The following is a 16,109-nucleotide window of genomic DNA, read 5'->3' as shown; positions in this document are numbered from 1 at the left end:
CCCGGCTTCTTCCCCGCGCCCCGCCGCCACTTCGCCGCCCGGCGCCATCTCCGGCGAACTCCGGCGCCGCCCGGCTGCCTCATCGCTCCGCCGCGCCGCCCCGGCCTCGCGCCGCCCGCCTCCTCCTCCCGCAGCGGCGAGCGCCGCCACCGGACGCCACCACGCCGCCGCAGGCCTCCGGCGCCGACCCTATTGGAAATATGCCCTAGAGGCAATAATAAATTGGTTATTATTATATTTCCTTGTTCATGATAATCGTTTATTATCCATGCTAGAATTGTATTGATAGGAAACTCAGATACATGTGTGGATACATAGACAACACCATGTCCCTAGTAAGCCTCTAGTTAACTAGCTCGTTGTTCAATAGATGGTTACGGTTTCCTGACCATGGACATTGGATGTCGTTGATAACGGGATCACATCATTAGGAGAATGATGTGATGGACAAGACCCAATCCTAAGCCTAGCTCAAAGATCGTGTAGTTCGTATGCTAAAGCTTTTCTAATGTCAAGTATCATTTCCTTAGACCATGAGATTGTGCGACTCCCGGATACCGTAGGAGTGCTTTGGGTGTGCCAAACGTCACAACGTAACTGGGTGGCTATAAAGGTACACTACAGGTATCTCCGAAAGTATCTGTTGGGTTGGCACGAATCGAGACTGGGATTTGTCACTCCGTGTAATGGAGAGGTATATCTGGGCCCACTCAGTAGGACATCATCGTAATGTGCAAAATGTGACCAAGGAGTTGATCACGGGATGATGTGTTACGGAACGAGTAAAGAGACTTGCCGGTAACGAGATTGAACAAGGTATCGGGATACCGATGATCAAATCTCGGGCAAGTATCGTACTGCTAGACAAAGGGAATTGTATACGGGATTGATTAAGTCCTTGACATCGCGGTTCATCCGATGAGATCATCGTGGAACATGTGGGAGCCAACATGGGTATCCAGATCCCGCTGTTGGTTATTGACCGGAGAGTTGTCCCGGCCATGTCTGCATGACTGCCGAGCCCGTAGGGTCTACACACTTAAGGTTCAATGACGCTAGGGTTATAGGGAAAGTATGTACGCGGTTAACGAATGTTGTTCGGAGTCTCGGATGAGATCCCGGACATCACGAGGAGTTCCGGAATGGTTCGGAGGTAAAGATTTATATATGGGAAGTCCTGTTTTGGTCACCGGAAAAGTTTCGGGTGCTATCGGTAACGTACCGCGACCACCGGGAGGGTCCCGGGGGTCCACCAGGTGGGGCTACCTGCCCCAGAGGGTTGTGTGGGCCAAGTGTGAGAGGGGACCAGCCCCAGGTGGGCTGGTGCGCCCCCCCACCAGGGCCCAAGGCGAAGAGAGAAGGGAAAAAGGGGAAACCCTAGCCTCAGATGGGCCTAAGGCCCACCTAGTGGTGTGCCCCCCTCTCTCCCCCCTTGGCCGCCCCCTAGATGGGATCTAGGGCTGGCCGCCACCCCTAGGGGTGGAAACCTAGGTGGGGGCGCAGCCCCTCCCTTTCCCCTATATATAGTGGGTGTTTTGGGCTGCCATACACACGAGTCAATCTCCCTGTTGGCGCAGCCCTACCCCTCTTCCTCCTCGTCTCTCGTAGTGCTTGGCGAAGCCCTGCTGGAGTCCCGCGCTCCTCCACCACCACCACGCCGTCGTGCTGCTGCTGGATGGAGTCTTCCCCAACCTCTCCTTCTCCCCTTGCTAGATCAAGGCATAGGAGACGTCACCAGGCTGTACGTGTGTTGAACGTGGAGGTTCCGTCCGTTCGGCACTAGGATCATCGGTGATTTGGATCACGACGAGTACAACTCCATCAACCCCGTTCACTTGAACTCTTCCACTTAGCGATCAACAAGGGTATGTAGATGCACTCTCCTTCCCCTCGTTGCTAGATTACTCCATAGATTGATCTTGGTGATGCGTAGAAAGTTTTGAATTTCTGCTACGATCCCCAACAGTGGCATCATGAGCTAGGTCTATGCGTAGTTTCTATGCACGAGTAGAACACAAAGTAGTTGTGGGCGTTGATTTTGTCAATTTACTTGCCGTTACTAGTCTTATCTTGATTCGGCGGCATCGTGGGATGAAGCGGCCTAGACCAACCTTACACGTACTCTTACGTGAGACTAGTTCCACCGACTGACATGCACTAGTTGCATAAGGTGGCTAGCGGGTGTCTGTCCCTCCCACTTTAGTCGGATCGGATTCGATGAAAAGGGTCCTTATGAAGGGTAAATAGAAATTGGCAAATCACGTTGTGGTTTTGGCGTTGGTAAGAAACGTCCTTGCTAGAAACCTATAGCAGCCACGTAAAAACTTGCAACAACAATTAGAGGACGTCTAACTTGTTTTTGGAGCATATGCCTTGTGATGTGATATGGCCAAAAGGATGTGATGAATGATATATGTGATGTATGAGATTGATCATGTTCTTGTAATAGGCACGACTTGCATGTCGATGAGTATGACAACCGGCAGGAGCCATAGGAGTTGTCTTAATTTATTCATGACCTGCGTGTCAACATAAACGTCATGTAATTACTTTACGTTATTGCTAAAGCATTAGCCATAGTAGTAGAAGTAATAGATGACGAGACAACTTCAAGAAGACACGATGATGGAGATCATGGTGTCATGCCGGTGACAACGATGATCATGGAGCCCCGAAGATGGAGATCAAAAGGAGCAAAATGATATTGGCCATATCATGTCACTATTTGATTGCATGTGATGTTTATCATGTTTTACATCTTATTTGCTTAGAACGACGGTAGCTTAAATAAGATGATCCCTCACTAAAATTTCAAGAAAGGTGTTCCCCCTAACTATGCACCGTTGAGAAAGTTCGTTTTTTCGAAGCACCACGTGATGATCGGATGTGATAGATTCTAACGTTCGAATACAACGGGTGTAAGCCAGATTTACACAGCCAAAACACTTAGGTTGACTTGACGAGCCTAGCATGTACAGACATGGCCTCGAAACACGGAAGACCGAAAGGTCGAGCATGAGTCGTATAGAAGATACGATCAACATGAAGATGTTCACCGATGTTGACTAGTCCGTCTCACGTGATGATTGGACACGGCCTAGTTGACTCGGATCATGTTTCACTTAGATGACTAGAGGGATGTCTATCTGAGTGGGAGTTCATTAGATGAACTCAATTATCATGAACATAGTATGAATTGTCTTCGCAAATATGTTGTAGATAAATAGCTCACATTGTAGCTCCCTGTTTCAATACGTTCCTAGAGAAAGATTAACTTGAAAGATATTGTAAGCAATGATGCGGACTAGGTTCGTAGTCCGAGGAGTGTCCTCACTACTACACAGAAGGCTTACGTCTTTGATGCACCGCTCGATGTGCAAACCCCTACAACGTCGTCTGTGGATGTTGTGAAGACCTGACAGATACATCCTGATGACTACTTGATAGTTTAGTGCACCATACTTTACGGCTTAGAATCGGGATTCCAATGACGTTTTGAACGCCATAAGACATATGGGATCTTCCAAGAGCTGAAATTGGGATTTCAGGCTCATGCCCGTGTTGAGAGGCGTGAGACCTCTGACAAGTTCTTTTGCCAACAAGATGGAGGAGAATAGCTCAGCTAGTGAGCATGTGCTCAGAATGTCTGGGTGCTACAATCACTTAAATCAAGTGGGAGTTAAACTTCCAGATAAGATAGTGATTGATAGAGTTCTCTAGCCACTATCACTAAGCTACTAGATCTTCGTGATGAACTATGACATGCAAGGGATGGAGTTGATCCCGGAGCTGTTCGCGGTGCTTAAGACCGCAAAAGGTAGAAATCAAAGAAGGAGCATCAAGTGTTGATGGTTTAACAAGACCACTGGTTTCAAGAATGGCAAGGGCTAGAAGGGAAACTTCATGGATGGCAAACCAGTTGCCGCTCCAGTGAATGAACCCGAGGTTGAACCCAAAGCCGAGACTAAGTGCTTCTATTGTAAGGGGAACGGTCACTGGTAGCGGAATTACCCCAAATGCATGGTAGATAAGAAGGCTGGCAACTTCAACAAAGTATATACGTGTTATTAATGTGTACCTCGCTAGTACTCCTGGTAGCACCTGGGTATTGGATACTGGTTCAGTTGCTATTACTGGTGACTTGAAGCAAAAGCTACGGACTAAACGGAGACTGGCTAAGGGCGAGATGACGATGTGTGTTGGAAGTGTTTCCAAAGTTGATGAGATCACCATCGCATGCTCCATCTGCCTTCGGGATTAGTATTGAACCTAGATAAATGTTATCAGGTGTCTACGTTGAGCATGAATATGATCAGATCATGTTCATTGCAATACGGTCATTCATTTAAGTTAGAGAATAATGGTTATTCTGTTTACATGAATGATACCTTTCATGGTCATGCACCCTATGTGAATGGTTCATTGAATCTCGGTCGTGGTAATACACATGTTCATGCCAAAAGATGTAGAGTTAATAATGATAGTACCACTTTCTCGTGGCACTGCCGCTTAGGTCATATTGGCGTAAGATGCATGAAGAAACTCCATGTCGATGGATGTTTGGACTCACTTGATTTTGAATCGCTTGACACATGCGAGCCATGCCTCATAGGCAGGATGACTAAGACCCCGCTTTCAGGTACAATGAAACGGGTAAGTGACTTGTTGGAAATCATACATGCTAATGCGTGTGATCCAATGAGAATTGAAGCGTGCGGTGGATATCGCTATTTTCTCATCTTCACTGACGATTTGAGTAGATATAGGTATATTGACTTGATGAAGCACAAGTCTGAAACGTTTGAAAAGTTCAAGCGATTTCAGAGTGAAGTTAAGAATCATCATAACAAGAAGATCAAATTCCTACGATCTGATCAATGAGAATATCTGAGTTATGAGTTTGGAAAACACTTAAGACATTGTGGAATTGTTTCACAGTTGAAGCCACCTGGAACACCACTGGGTTATGGTGTGTCCAGACGTCGTAATCGAACCTTATGAGATATGGTGCGATCTATGATGTCTCTTATCAATCTACCGTTTTCATTTCGAGGTTATGCGTTAGAGACAGCTGCATTCACTTTAGATAGGACACCATTTAAGTCCGTTGGGACGGCGTCGTATGAACATTAGTTTGCCAAGAAACCAAAGTTGTCGTTTCTTAATGTTTGGGGCTGCGATGCTTAAGGCTTCAGCCGGAGAAGCTCGAACCCAAAGCGGACAAACACATCTTCATAGGATACCCAAAGGTGACAGTTGGGTATACCTTCTATCTCAGATCCGAGGGCAAATTGTTTGTCGCTAAGAACGGGTCCTTTCTCGAGAAGGAGTTTCTCTCGAAAGAATTGAGTGGGAGGAAGATAGAACTTGATGAGGTTGTCGAACCATTATTTCAACCAGAGAATGATGCAACACAGAAAGATGTTTTCTGTGGCACCTACGCCTGTTGAATAGGAAGTTAATGATAGTGATCATGAAGCTTCGGATCAAGTTGCTATCGAACCTCGTAGGTCGACAAGGATATGTACTACTCCTAAGTGGTACGGTAATCCTGTCTTAGACATCATGTTGTTAGACAACAATGAACCTACGATCTATGGAGAAGTGATGGTGGGCCGGTATTCCGACAAATAGTTAGAAGCCATGAAATCCGAGATAGGATTCATATATCAGAACAAAGTATGGACTTTGGTGGACTTGCCCGATGATCGGCAAGCTATTGAGATAAATGGGTCTTTAAGAAGAAGACGGACGTGGGTGGTAATGTTACCGTCTATGAAGCTCGACTTGTGGGAAAGAGTTTCTTCACAAGTTCAAGGAGTTGACTACGATGAGAATTTCTCACCTGTAGTGATGCTTAAGTCCGTCGGAATCATGTTAGCATTAGCTGTATTTTTCGATTATGAAATCTTACAGACGGATGTCAAAACAAGTTTTCTTACCAGTTTTCGTAAGAAAAGTTGTATGTGATACAATAAAAGGTTTTGACGATCCTAAGAATGCTAAAAGGTATGCTAGCTCCAGCAATCCTTCTATGGACTAGAGCAGGCATCTCGGAATCGGAATATATGTTTTGATGGAGTGATCAAAGCTTTTAGGTTTATACAATGTTTGCTAGAAACTTGTATTTACAAGAAAGTGAGTGGGAGCACTACAACATTTCTGATAAGTATATGTGGATGACATATTGTTGACCCGAAATAATGTAGAATTTCTGGAAAGCACAAACGGTTGTTTGAAGAGTGATTTTCAAAGGAAGACCTGGATAAAGCTGCTTACATATTGGGCATCAGGATCTATAGAAATAGATCAAGACGCCTGATGATACTTTCAAAGGACGCACACCTTGACATGTTTTTGAAGGAGTTCAAAATAGATCAGTCAAAGAAGGGGTTCTTACCTGAGTTGTAAGGTGTCAAGTTGAGTAAGACTCAAAGATTGACCACCGCAGAAGAAAGAGGAAGGACGAAGGTCGTCCCCTATGCTTTTGTCATAGGCTCTGTACAGTATGCCATGCTAAGTGCCGCACCTGATGTGTGCCTTGCCACATGTCTAGCAAGAGGGTACAAAGGTGATCTAGGAGTGGATCACCAGATAGCGGTCAAAATTATCCTTAGAGGAATAAGGAAATGTTTCTCGGTTATGGAGGTGATAAAGAGTTTGACATAAAGAGTTACGTCGATGCAAGCTTAACACCTATCCGGATAGCTCTTAGTAGAGATACCGGATACGTATAATGGAGCAACAATTTGGAATAGCTCCAAGTGGAACGTGGTAGCAGCATCTACGATATAAAGTTTTGCGAAATACATAGGGATCTGAATATGGCAAGACCCGTTGACTACAACCTCTCTCACAAGCATAACATGATCAAACCCAGAACTCTTTGAGTGTTTATCACATAGTGATGAGAACTAGATCATTGAGTCTAGTAAACTCTTGGATGTTGGTCACATGGCGATGTGACCTATGAGTGTTAATCACATGGCGATGTGAACTAGATTATTGACTCTAGTGCAAGTGGGAGACTGTTGGAAATATGCCCTAGAGGCAATAATAAATTGGTTATTATTATATTTCCTTGTTCATGATAATCGTTTATTATCCATGCTAGAATTGTATTGATAGGAAACTCAGATACATGTGTGGATACATAGACAACACCATGTCCCCAGTAAGCCTCTAGTTGACTAGCTCGTTGATCAATAGATGGTTACGGTTTCCTGACCATGGACATTGGATGTCGTTGATAATGGGATCACATCATTAGGAGAATGATGTGATGGACAAGACCCAATCCTAAGCCTAGCTCAAAGATCGTGTAGTTCGTATGCTAAAGCTTTTCTAATGTCAAGTATCATTTCCTTAGACCATGAGATTGTGCGACTCCCGGATACTGTAGGAGTGCTTTGGGTGTGCCAAACATCACAACATAACTGGGTGGCTATAAAGGTACACTATAGGTATCTCCGAAAGTATTTGTTGGGTTGGCACGAATCGAGACTGGGATTTGTCACTCCATGTAACGGAGAGGTATCTCTGGGCCCACTCGGTAGGACATCATCATAATGTGCACAATGTGACCAAGGAGTTGATCACGGGATGATGTGTTACGGAACGAGTAAAGAGACTTGCCGGTAACGAGATTGAACAAGGTATCGGGATACCGACGATCGAATCTCGGGCAAGTATCGTACCGCTAGACAAAGGGAATTGTATACGGGATTGATTAAGTCCTTGACATCGCGGTTCATCCGATGAGATCATCGTGGAACATGTGGGAGCCAACATGGGTATCCAGATCCCGCTGTTGGTTATTGACCGGAGAGTTGTCCCGGCCATGTCTGCATGACTGCCGAGCCCGTAGGGTCTACACACTTAAGGTTCAATGACGCTAGGGTTATAGGGAAAGTATGTACGCGGTTAACGAATGTTGTTCGGAGTCTCGGATGAGATCCCGGACATCACGAGGAGTTCCGGAATGGTTCGGAGGTAAAGATTTATATATGGGAAGTCCTGTTTTGGTCACCGGAAAAGTTTCGGGTGCTATCGGTAACGTACCGGGACCACCGGGAGGGTCCCGGGGGTCCACCAGGTGGGGCTACCTGCTCCAGAGGGTTGCGTGGGCCAAGTGCGAGAGGGGACCAGCCCCAGGTGGGCTGGTGCGCCCCCCCCACCAGGGCCCATGGCGAAGAGAGAAGGGAAAAAGGGGAAACCCTAGCCTCAGATGGGCCTAAGGCCCACCTAGTGGTGCGCCCCCCTCTCTCCCCCCTTGGCCGCCCCCTAGATGGGATCTAGGGCTGGCCGCCACCCCTAGGGGTGGAAACCTAGGTGGGGGCGCAGCCCCTCCCTTTCCCCTATATATAGTGGGTGTTTTGGGCTGCCATACACACGATTCAATCTCCCTGTTGGCGCAGCCCTACCCCTCTTCCTCCTCGTCTCTCGTAGTGCTTGGAGAAGCCCTGCTGGAGTCCCGCGCTCCTCCACCACCACCAGGCCGTCATGCTGCTGCTGGATGGAGTCTTCCCCAACCTCTCCTTCTTCCCTTGCTGGATCAAGGCATAGGAGACGTCACCGGGCTGTACGTGTGTTGAACGCGGAGGTGCCGTCCGTTCGGCACTAGGATCATCAGTTATTTGGATCACGATGAGTACGACTCCATCAACCCCGTTCACTTGAACGCTTCCGCTTAGTGATCTACAAGGGTATGTAGATGCACTCTCCTTTCCCTCGTTGCTAGATTACTCCATAGATTAATCTTGGTGATGCGTAGAAAATTTTGAATTTCTGCTACGATCCCCAACAGACCCCCTCACTCCGGCCGCCCCCGACAACTCCGGTGCCGACCTCCCCGGCGATCCTCGGGAACCGTGCTGCTACAGTACCCCCCAGATCCAGATCTGCATCTTGGGTTGACTTTTATCCCCAACCCTAATTATTTTGCTATGTTCATCATGTCGTAACTTTGCATCCGTAGATCCGTTTTGGGCATATAGCATATCGAAATGTTCGTCTCAGAGAGCACATCATTTCATCTCATTGCATCATTTTCATTTGAGTTCATCGTGATGCCCGAAATGCTTTTGGAAGAGTGCTAATTGAGATAATTATCAGATCTGCTGCTCCAAATAGCTATTTGTCATTTTTGCCATGATTATTGTGTGCATGATATGCCCCTGAGCTCTACATGTGTTTTGTTATATGCTTTGTCATCTTTCCAGTGGTGCTATCCATGTATTTTTGTGATGTGTGTGGTGACTAGCACAAGCTTGCAAAGTGGTGCATTCGTTAATGCTGATTTCAGGGACTTAGCAATTCCACCAAGTCCTTGATCTGTTTTTATCAATATGCCATATGTTCATGTTGTTTCCTAGTGATCCGTGCCTCTTTTGAGGATGATCAGTAAGGATGTTTTATAAATATTGTAGTGCTCTATCCATCCATGTCTTTGTTTGCAATTATTGATCACCCTAGCATGAGTCAATCGAGCTCTACTTTTGCTATTTCGTGAATCTGGGCAGATTGTCTACTTGTTAGCGATTTTGCCGAGGATGTTGTAGTTGATCCGTGCATGCTATGTTATTGTTCTTGCCATGTCTAGCTTGTATAATATGTATTCTTGATGTGTGCATGCTTAGATTGTCATGACATGCTCTGTAGTGAGTGCATCGAGCTCGTAAACATGCCTACTTGATATCTGATTTGCATGTTCCAGTTTTTCACTAAGTCTGTGATCTGATTATGTTTTTCCATGTTCACATGCTTGCAATTGTATTTTCTGATCCCTTTTGTCTCAAGGTCACTAAGGGACTTTTGTTAAGCTCTTTGAGTAGCTCCATGCCATACTTTACTTTGCCATGTTAAGTTCCTGTAGCATCTAGTTTTCATGCTCCAAAGTGTGCTACCTGATCTGAAATTCCAAACAAGTGTTAATTTCACTAAGTCTGAAATATGTTTACCAATTGCTCTTTTGCCATGATTGTTTGAACCTGTTAATGGATGAATTGGCCGTAGCTCAGTGTTTATCTTTTGTCAAGCATCATGAGTGGATCCCTGCCATGTATTTTGTGTCATGTGTGAGTGCTGTAGCATATTTATCTTGTTGCATTTAGTTGGCTACTTGCTGTTTATCACAGACTGGTGCCATACTTGTTTTGCTTGCCATTTCCATGTTGAGGCCAGGTTCAGTCATTCCTTGCCAAATCTTGCATATGCATCACATATCGCATCCTGCATAGCATACCATATTTGCATCATGTTGTTCGAGCATTTGCACGTGGTTGATTGTGTTCCTCTTGCTTGTTTGTCTTGTTTGGGTAGAGCCGAGATACGAGTTCGCTAACGAGGAGCTCGTTGAGTTTGCTTTCGAGGATCCAATCAACTCTGACAACTTTGCAGGCAAGATGATCATACCCTCGAAATCACTTCTATCTTTGCTTTGCTAGATGGTCGCTCTTTTGCTATGCCTATGCTACGATGCCTACCACTTGCTTATCATGCCTCTCAAATTGCCTTGTCAAACCTCTAACCCACCATGTCCTAGCAACTCGTTGATTGGCTATGTTACCGCTTTGCTCAGCCCCTCTTATAGCGTTGCTAGTTGCAGGTGAAGATTGGAGATCGTTCCTTGTTGGAACATTATTTTCTTGTTGGGATATCACTATATTATCTTGTTATCTTAATGCATCTATATACTTGGTAAAGGGTGGAAGGCTCGGCCTTTTGCCTAGTGTTTTGTTCCACTCTTGCCGCCCTAGTTTCCGTCATATCGGTGTTATGTTCCCAGATTTTGCGTTCCTTACGCGGCTGGGTAATAATGGGAACCCCTTGACAGTTCGCCTTGAATAAAACTCTTCCAGCAATGCCCAACCTTGGTTTTACCATTTTCCACCTAGCCTCTTTTTCCCTTGGGTTTCCGGAGCCCGAGGGTCATCTTATTTAAACCCCCCCGGGCCAGTGCTCCTCTGAGTGTTGGTCCGATCTAGAGTCCTGTGTAGCGCCCCCTCGGGGAAACTCAAGGTTTGGTTTTAGTTGTATGGAGAGCTCATCTGAGTGTGTCCTGAGAACGAGATATGTGCAGCTCCTATCAGGATTTGTCGGCACATTCGGGCGGTGTTGCTGGATTTGTTTTGACTTGTCGAAGTGTCTTGTAGAACCGGGATACCGAGTCTGATCGGAATGTCCCGGGAGAAGGTATATCCTTCATTGACCATGAGAGCTTGTCATGGGCTAAGTTGGGACTCCCATGCAGGGATTTGAAATTTCGAAAGCCGTGCCCGCGGTTATGGGCAGATGGGAATTTTTTAATGTCCGGTTGTAGATAACTTGAACCTTAACTTAATTAAAATGAATCAACTGTGTGTGTTACCGTGATGGTCTCTTATCGTCGGAGTCTAGGAAGTGAACACGGTGTTGGACTAATGTTTGCCGTAGTTGGTTCTCTAGTTCTTCGTTCGTGCTTTGCCTTCTCTTCTCGCTCTCTTTTGCGAACAGGTTAGCCACCATATATGCTAGTCGCTTGCTGCAGCTCCACATATTACCTTACCTTACCTATAAGCTTAAATAGTCTTGATCGCGAGGGTGCGAGATTGCTGAGTCCCTGTGGCTCACATATTACTTCCAAACCAGATGCAGGGCCTGATGACTCCGTTCCAGATGATGCGCTTGAGCTCAAGTGGGAGTTCGATGAAGCCTCCCGTCGTTACTATGTGTCTTTCCCTGATGATCAGTAGTGGTGCCCAGTTGGGGCGATCGGGACCGTGTCGCATGTTGGGTTGGTCTTTTATTTTGGCACCGTAGTCGGGCCATGAGTGATTGGATGATGTAATGCTATTTATGTACTTTGTTTGACGTGACGAGTGTAAGCCAACTATGTTCCTTCCCCTTTTATTATTTATATTACATGGGATGTTCTGAAGATTGCCTAATTTGCGACATTGCTTTCAATGCGGTTATGCCTCTAAGTCGTGCTTCTACACGTAGGAGATATAGCCGCATCGAGGGCGTTACAAATATACTCAGCCTCGCAAGATGACTGTGCAACTATCCTTTGCTTCTGTGATGCCCAAGAAATCGGACTGCACCCGAGGAAGAAGAAGATCCCCGACGTGCTCTTCCGATCATCGACGTCACCGGCATGATCACTGTCACTGTACCCCATCAATTCAGGCTCTCCGTCAGTATGTTTCTCATATCTCAGCCCATAGTCCGCCGTCCCGCTGATGTACCGAAGTATATGCCTGATAGCCGCCATGTGCTGTGTGGTGGGTGATTCCATGTACCTACTGACGATGCCCACTGCGTAGGCAATATCCGGCCTTGTGTTGACAAGGTATCTGAGGCTGCCCACCACGCTACGATACGCAGTGGCATCCTCCGGCGAGCTGCCATCTTCCTTTGACAGGCTGAGCCGATTCTCCATGGGCGTAGAGCGCGGATTGCACCCCTTCAAGCCAAAATCCTCGACGATCTTGCAGGCGTAGCTGCTCTGACAGATCGTGACCGCCGTCCTGGACTGCTCCACCTCGACACCAAGGTAGTACGACAGCAAGCCAACATCGCTCATGCTGAACTTCTCCATCATCTGGGCCTTGAAATCTTTGATCTTGTCAACACGGCTGCCGGTGATGATCAGGTCATCTACGTACACCCCCACAAGCAGAGATGCATCTCCGGCCAGCTTGCGGTAGACGTCGTGCTCGTATGGGCTGCACTCGAACCCCAGATCTAGAAGGGTGGCGTCCAGCTTGGAATTCCAAGCCCTCGGTGCCTGTCGCAGACCGTAGAGCGCCTTGCGCAGATGGAGCACGCTCCGGCCGCGATCCGCACCGTCGTACCCCGGTGGCTGCTGCACGTACACCTCCTCGGCGAGATCTCCATTGAGAAACGCCGACTTCACATCCATGTGATGTACTTCCCAGCCGTTGTGCGCCGTTAGTGCGAGCAGAACACGCACCGTCTCCATCCGCGCGACCGGCGCGAACACCTCATCATAGTTGATGCCCTGCCTCTGTGCATAACCCTTTGCCACTAAGCAAGCTTTGTACTTGATAATGTTACCTTGGGGATCTTTCTTCACCTTGTAGACCCATTTAAGGCCTATGGCGTGGTAGCCACTCGGGAGCTCGACAAACTCCTAGGTCCGGTTCTCCGTGATCGCCTTCATCTCGGCGTCCATGGCCTCCTTCCAGCACGCCTCGCCCAGGGCCTGCTCGATATTGGCTGGCTCCTCCGCCGCAACGAGGCACAACCCACTGTACTCCAACGTGACAGGCTGGGCGTGCTCGACAGCGTCCTCCACGGTGCGGTACCGAAGAGGGGCACCGTCCTCCACGTACGTCTCGCCCGTGGTTGGTGTGACAAACTGCACCGGCGAGGGCGTGGCTGGTTCTCCTGGTGTCGGTGGTGAGGGCGTCGGCGGTGCAGGCGTGGGTGGAGGTGAGCCTCGAGTGTGCAGCTCCCCGCCGTCGCAGTGGACGGCAGTGGTGTCGATGTGGTACTCCACCGTGAATGTGCTGACCGCTGCACCCGTGGTCACCGCGTCAGGCGCACCGCTCGAAACCCAGGGAACGTGTTCCTCGAACACCACATCCCTGGTGATGTGCAGCTTGCGGGTGGCCGGGTCATACACGCGGTACGCCTTGCTGCCATCCTCATAGCCAAGAAACATCATTGGAGCCGACCGATCAGAGAGCTTGCTAGTACCTGAGCCGAGATGCTTGACATGTACTCTACAGCCAAATGTGCGGAAGTAGCTGACGTTTGGTCGTCGCCCATGCCACGCCTCATATGGCGTGACTCCGTCCAGTGCGCGCGTCGGCGATCGATTTGAGTATGTGGACCGCCGACTTCACCGCCTCTGCCCAGAAGACAGAGGGCACGTTCATCACCTTAAGGAGACAACACGCCATCTCCACCACCGACTGGTTGCGCCTCTCGACGACGCCATTTTGTTGCGGAGAGTAGGGCGCCGTCGTGTAACGCTTCACACCAGACTCATTGCAGAAGCTTGCGAACGCCATGGAGTTAAACTCGCCGCCACGGTGGCTCCCGAAGGCCATTAGCTTCAGGCCAGGCTCATTTTCAGAGATCGCCTTGATCTTGCGGAAGTACTCCAGGGCCTGACCCTTTGTCCGTAACATCTCCACCCACATGAACCTGCTATGGTCATCCACGATGAGCAAAAAATATCGGTTACCGGCTACAGTCGCTGGTGAGATTGGCCCGCAGAGATCTCCATGAAACAGCTCTAGAGGCTGCTCCGCCCTGTACGCCGAGGCTGATGGGAATGGCTTCCTGTGCATCTTGCTAATAGTGCAGCCGGAGCAGACCTGATGCACTTGATCCACTGCAGGCATGCCACTGACCATGCCCTTCGTGCCCAGATCATGGAGAGCACAAAAATGCAGATGCCCGAACCTCGCGTGCCATTGCCACGCAGTGTCACCTGATCTTGCTAGCATGCAGACGGGTTCAGTGATGTTCAGTTTCATTACATAGAGCCTGTTCCTGTCCGCTTGACACGCACCAGTAGGATCCTTTCCTGATCATACACACACATCTCGCCGTCCTCGACAACAGTCTTACAGCCAATCTCATCAAGTTGTCCAATGCTTATGATGTTGCTACAAAGGCTGGGGATATAATATACCTTGGACAGTACACGGTGTGAGCTATTTCTGCATTTGAATAGCACGGAGCCTCTGCCTTTGATCTGTACTGACGAGCCATTGCCAAACTTTACGACGCCGGTCACTGACTCATCTAGAGTGGCAAACGCGACGTGATCGTCTGTCATGTGATTGCTCGCCCCTGTGTCCAGGTACCAGCCATTGCGCGGCGCCTCTTTGGGAACCACTTTCTTCTCGTTGAGGTAGACAAACTGGTTCGCCGGCTCGTCCGGCGTGAGTGTCAGGCCACAGCAGACAGCCAAGAGTAGTCCTGGATCCTCCTCCTGCACTTGCGCCACGTTCGCCTCCTCTTGCCGTGCTTGCGCGGCTTGCGGCAGTCCTTGGACATGTGTCCTTGAATCCCACAATTGTAGCAGGTCCCTTTGAAATGGTTACCGCCACTGGCCGCGTTGCCGTTGGGCGCGGCATCTTTGCCTTTTCTGCCGCGCTGACCTCGGCCACGGCCGCCACCGCGGCCTGCGGCCTTCATGCGAGATGACTCGCCTTGCCCCTTCTCCTTCGTGCGTGCCGCCCATTCTTCGGCAGTGTACAACAGGCTGCCGCCGGCATGCGAGTCGTTGTCATTCCTGTACCGCTCCTCGGCAGCCTTAAGGCGCCCCGTCAGGTCCTCAATGCTCAGTGTGCTGAGGTCAACGAGCCTCTCAATCGCGAGAGCGATCTGCGAGTAGCGCGGCGGCACGACTCGCAGAAACTTGTGGACGGCCCTCTCCTCAGTGACCTTGTCACCAAGGATGTTGAGGCTGGTGATCATGGATCCCAACCGCATCGCGAAATCATCCACGGACTCGCCACCGCGAAACTCGATGGTCTCAAAGTCCCGCGCCAACGACTGAGCCTTAGCCGCGCGCACGCGGTCACCACCGATGCGCATGGTGGCGATCGCGTCCTACGCCGCCTTCGCCGTCGGCTTGATGGCCAGCGTGCCCACCATCTCGGGTGGCACCGCTCCAAGGATGGCCTCCAGCGCCATACAATCCTCGTGGAAGTCGAAGTCGCCGTGCTTGATGGCGTCCCAGTAGCCCCGCGCCTCCAGCTTCACCTTCATCAAGAGCGACCAATCGTTGTAGTTCGTCTTGGTTAGCATCGGCCAGTTCCCCGATCCAGACTCCCGGATCACCTTCTGCACCACCGGCGCCGCCAGCTCGCGGCCGCGGATCGTGCGGCTCCGTCCACGTTGCGGGGGAGAACGGGATGGTGATCGTGAACGGCGCGGCGGCGACTTCGAGGGTGACTTCGACCCTGACCTGTCACCCTTGTCCGTTTGCATCGGCTCCTTGCCGCCGGCCATGTCAATAGGATCTCCGACGAGACTCTGATGCCAGTTGTCGTTGCAGATCGGCAACTCGCTCGTGCTCATAGAGGTGGAAGAGCAAGAACGATACACGCACGCACGCTCAGGTTTTTCTTTTGCGCTGTGCC

At 49.1% G+C, this 16,109-nt stretch overlaps 1 protein-coding gene and 1 pseudogene across 1 annotated transcript in view; one reads left to right on the top strand and one right to left on the bottom strand.

The window, feature by feature from the left end:
* Positions 1-16,109, top strand: part of LOC125543363 (uncharacterized) — a 93,290-nt gene that overhangs the window by 16,448 nt on the left and 60,733 nt on the right. The gene's annotated exons all lie outside the window — the stretch shown is intronic.
* On the bottom strand, positions 14,911-16,047 carry LOC147988671 (uncharacterized; annotated as a pseudogene).

The sequence above is a fragment of the Triticum urartu genome, chromosome 1A (assembly GCF_056163025.1).
Source record: "Triticum urartu cultivar PI428250 chromosome 1A, HENAU_Tu73, whole genome shotgun sequence".
Classification (NCBI taxonomy): domain Eukaryota; kingdom Viridiplantae; phylum Streptophyta; class Magnoliopsida; order Poales; family Poaceae; genus Triticum; species Triticum urartu.
Note: the sequence above shows the minus strand (reverse complement) of the source record. Positions and strands in the feature narration are given on the sequence as shown.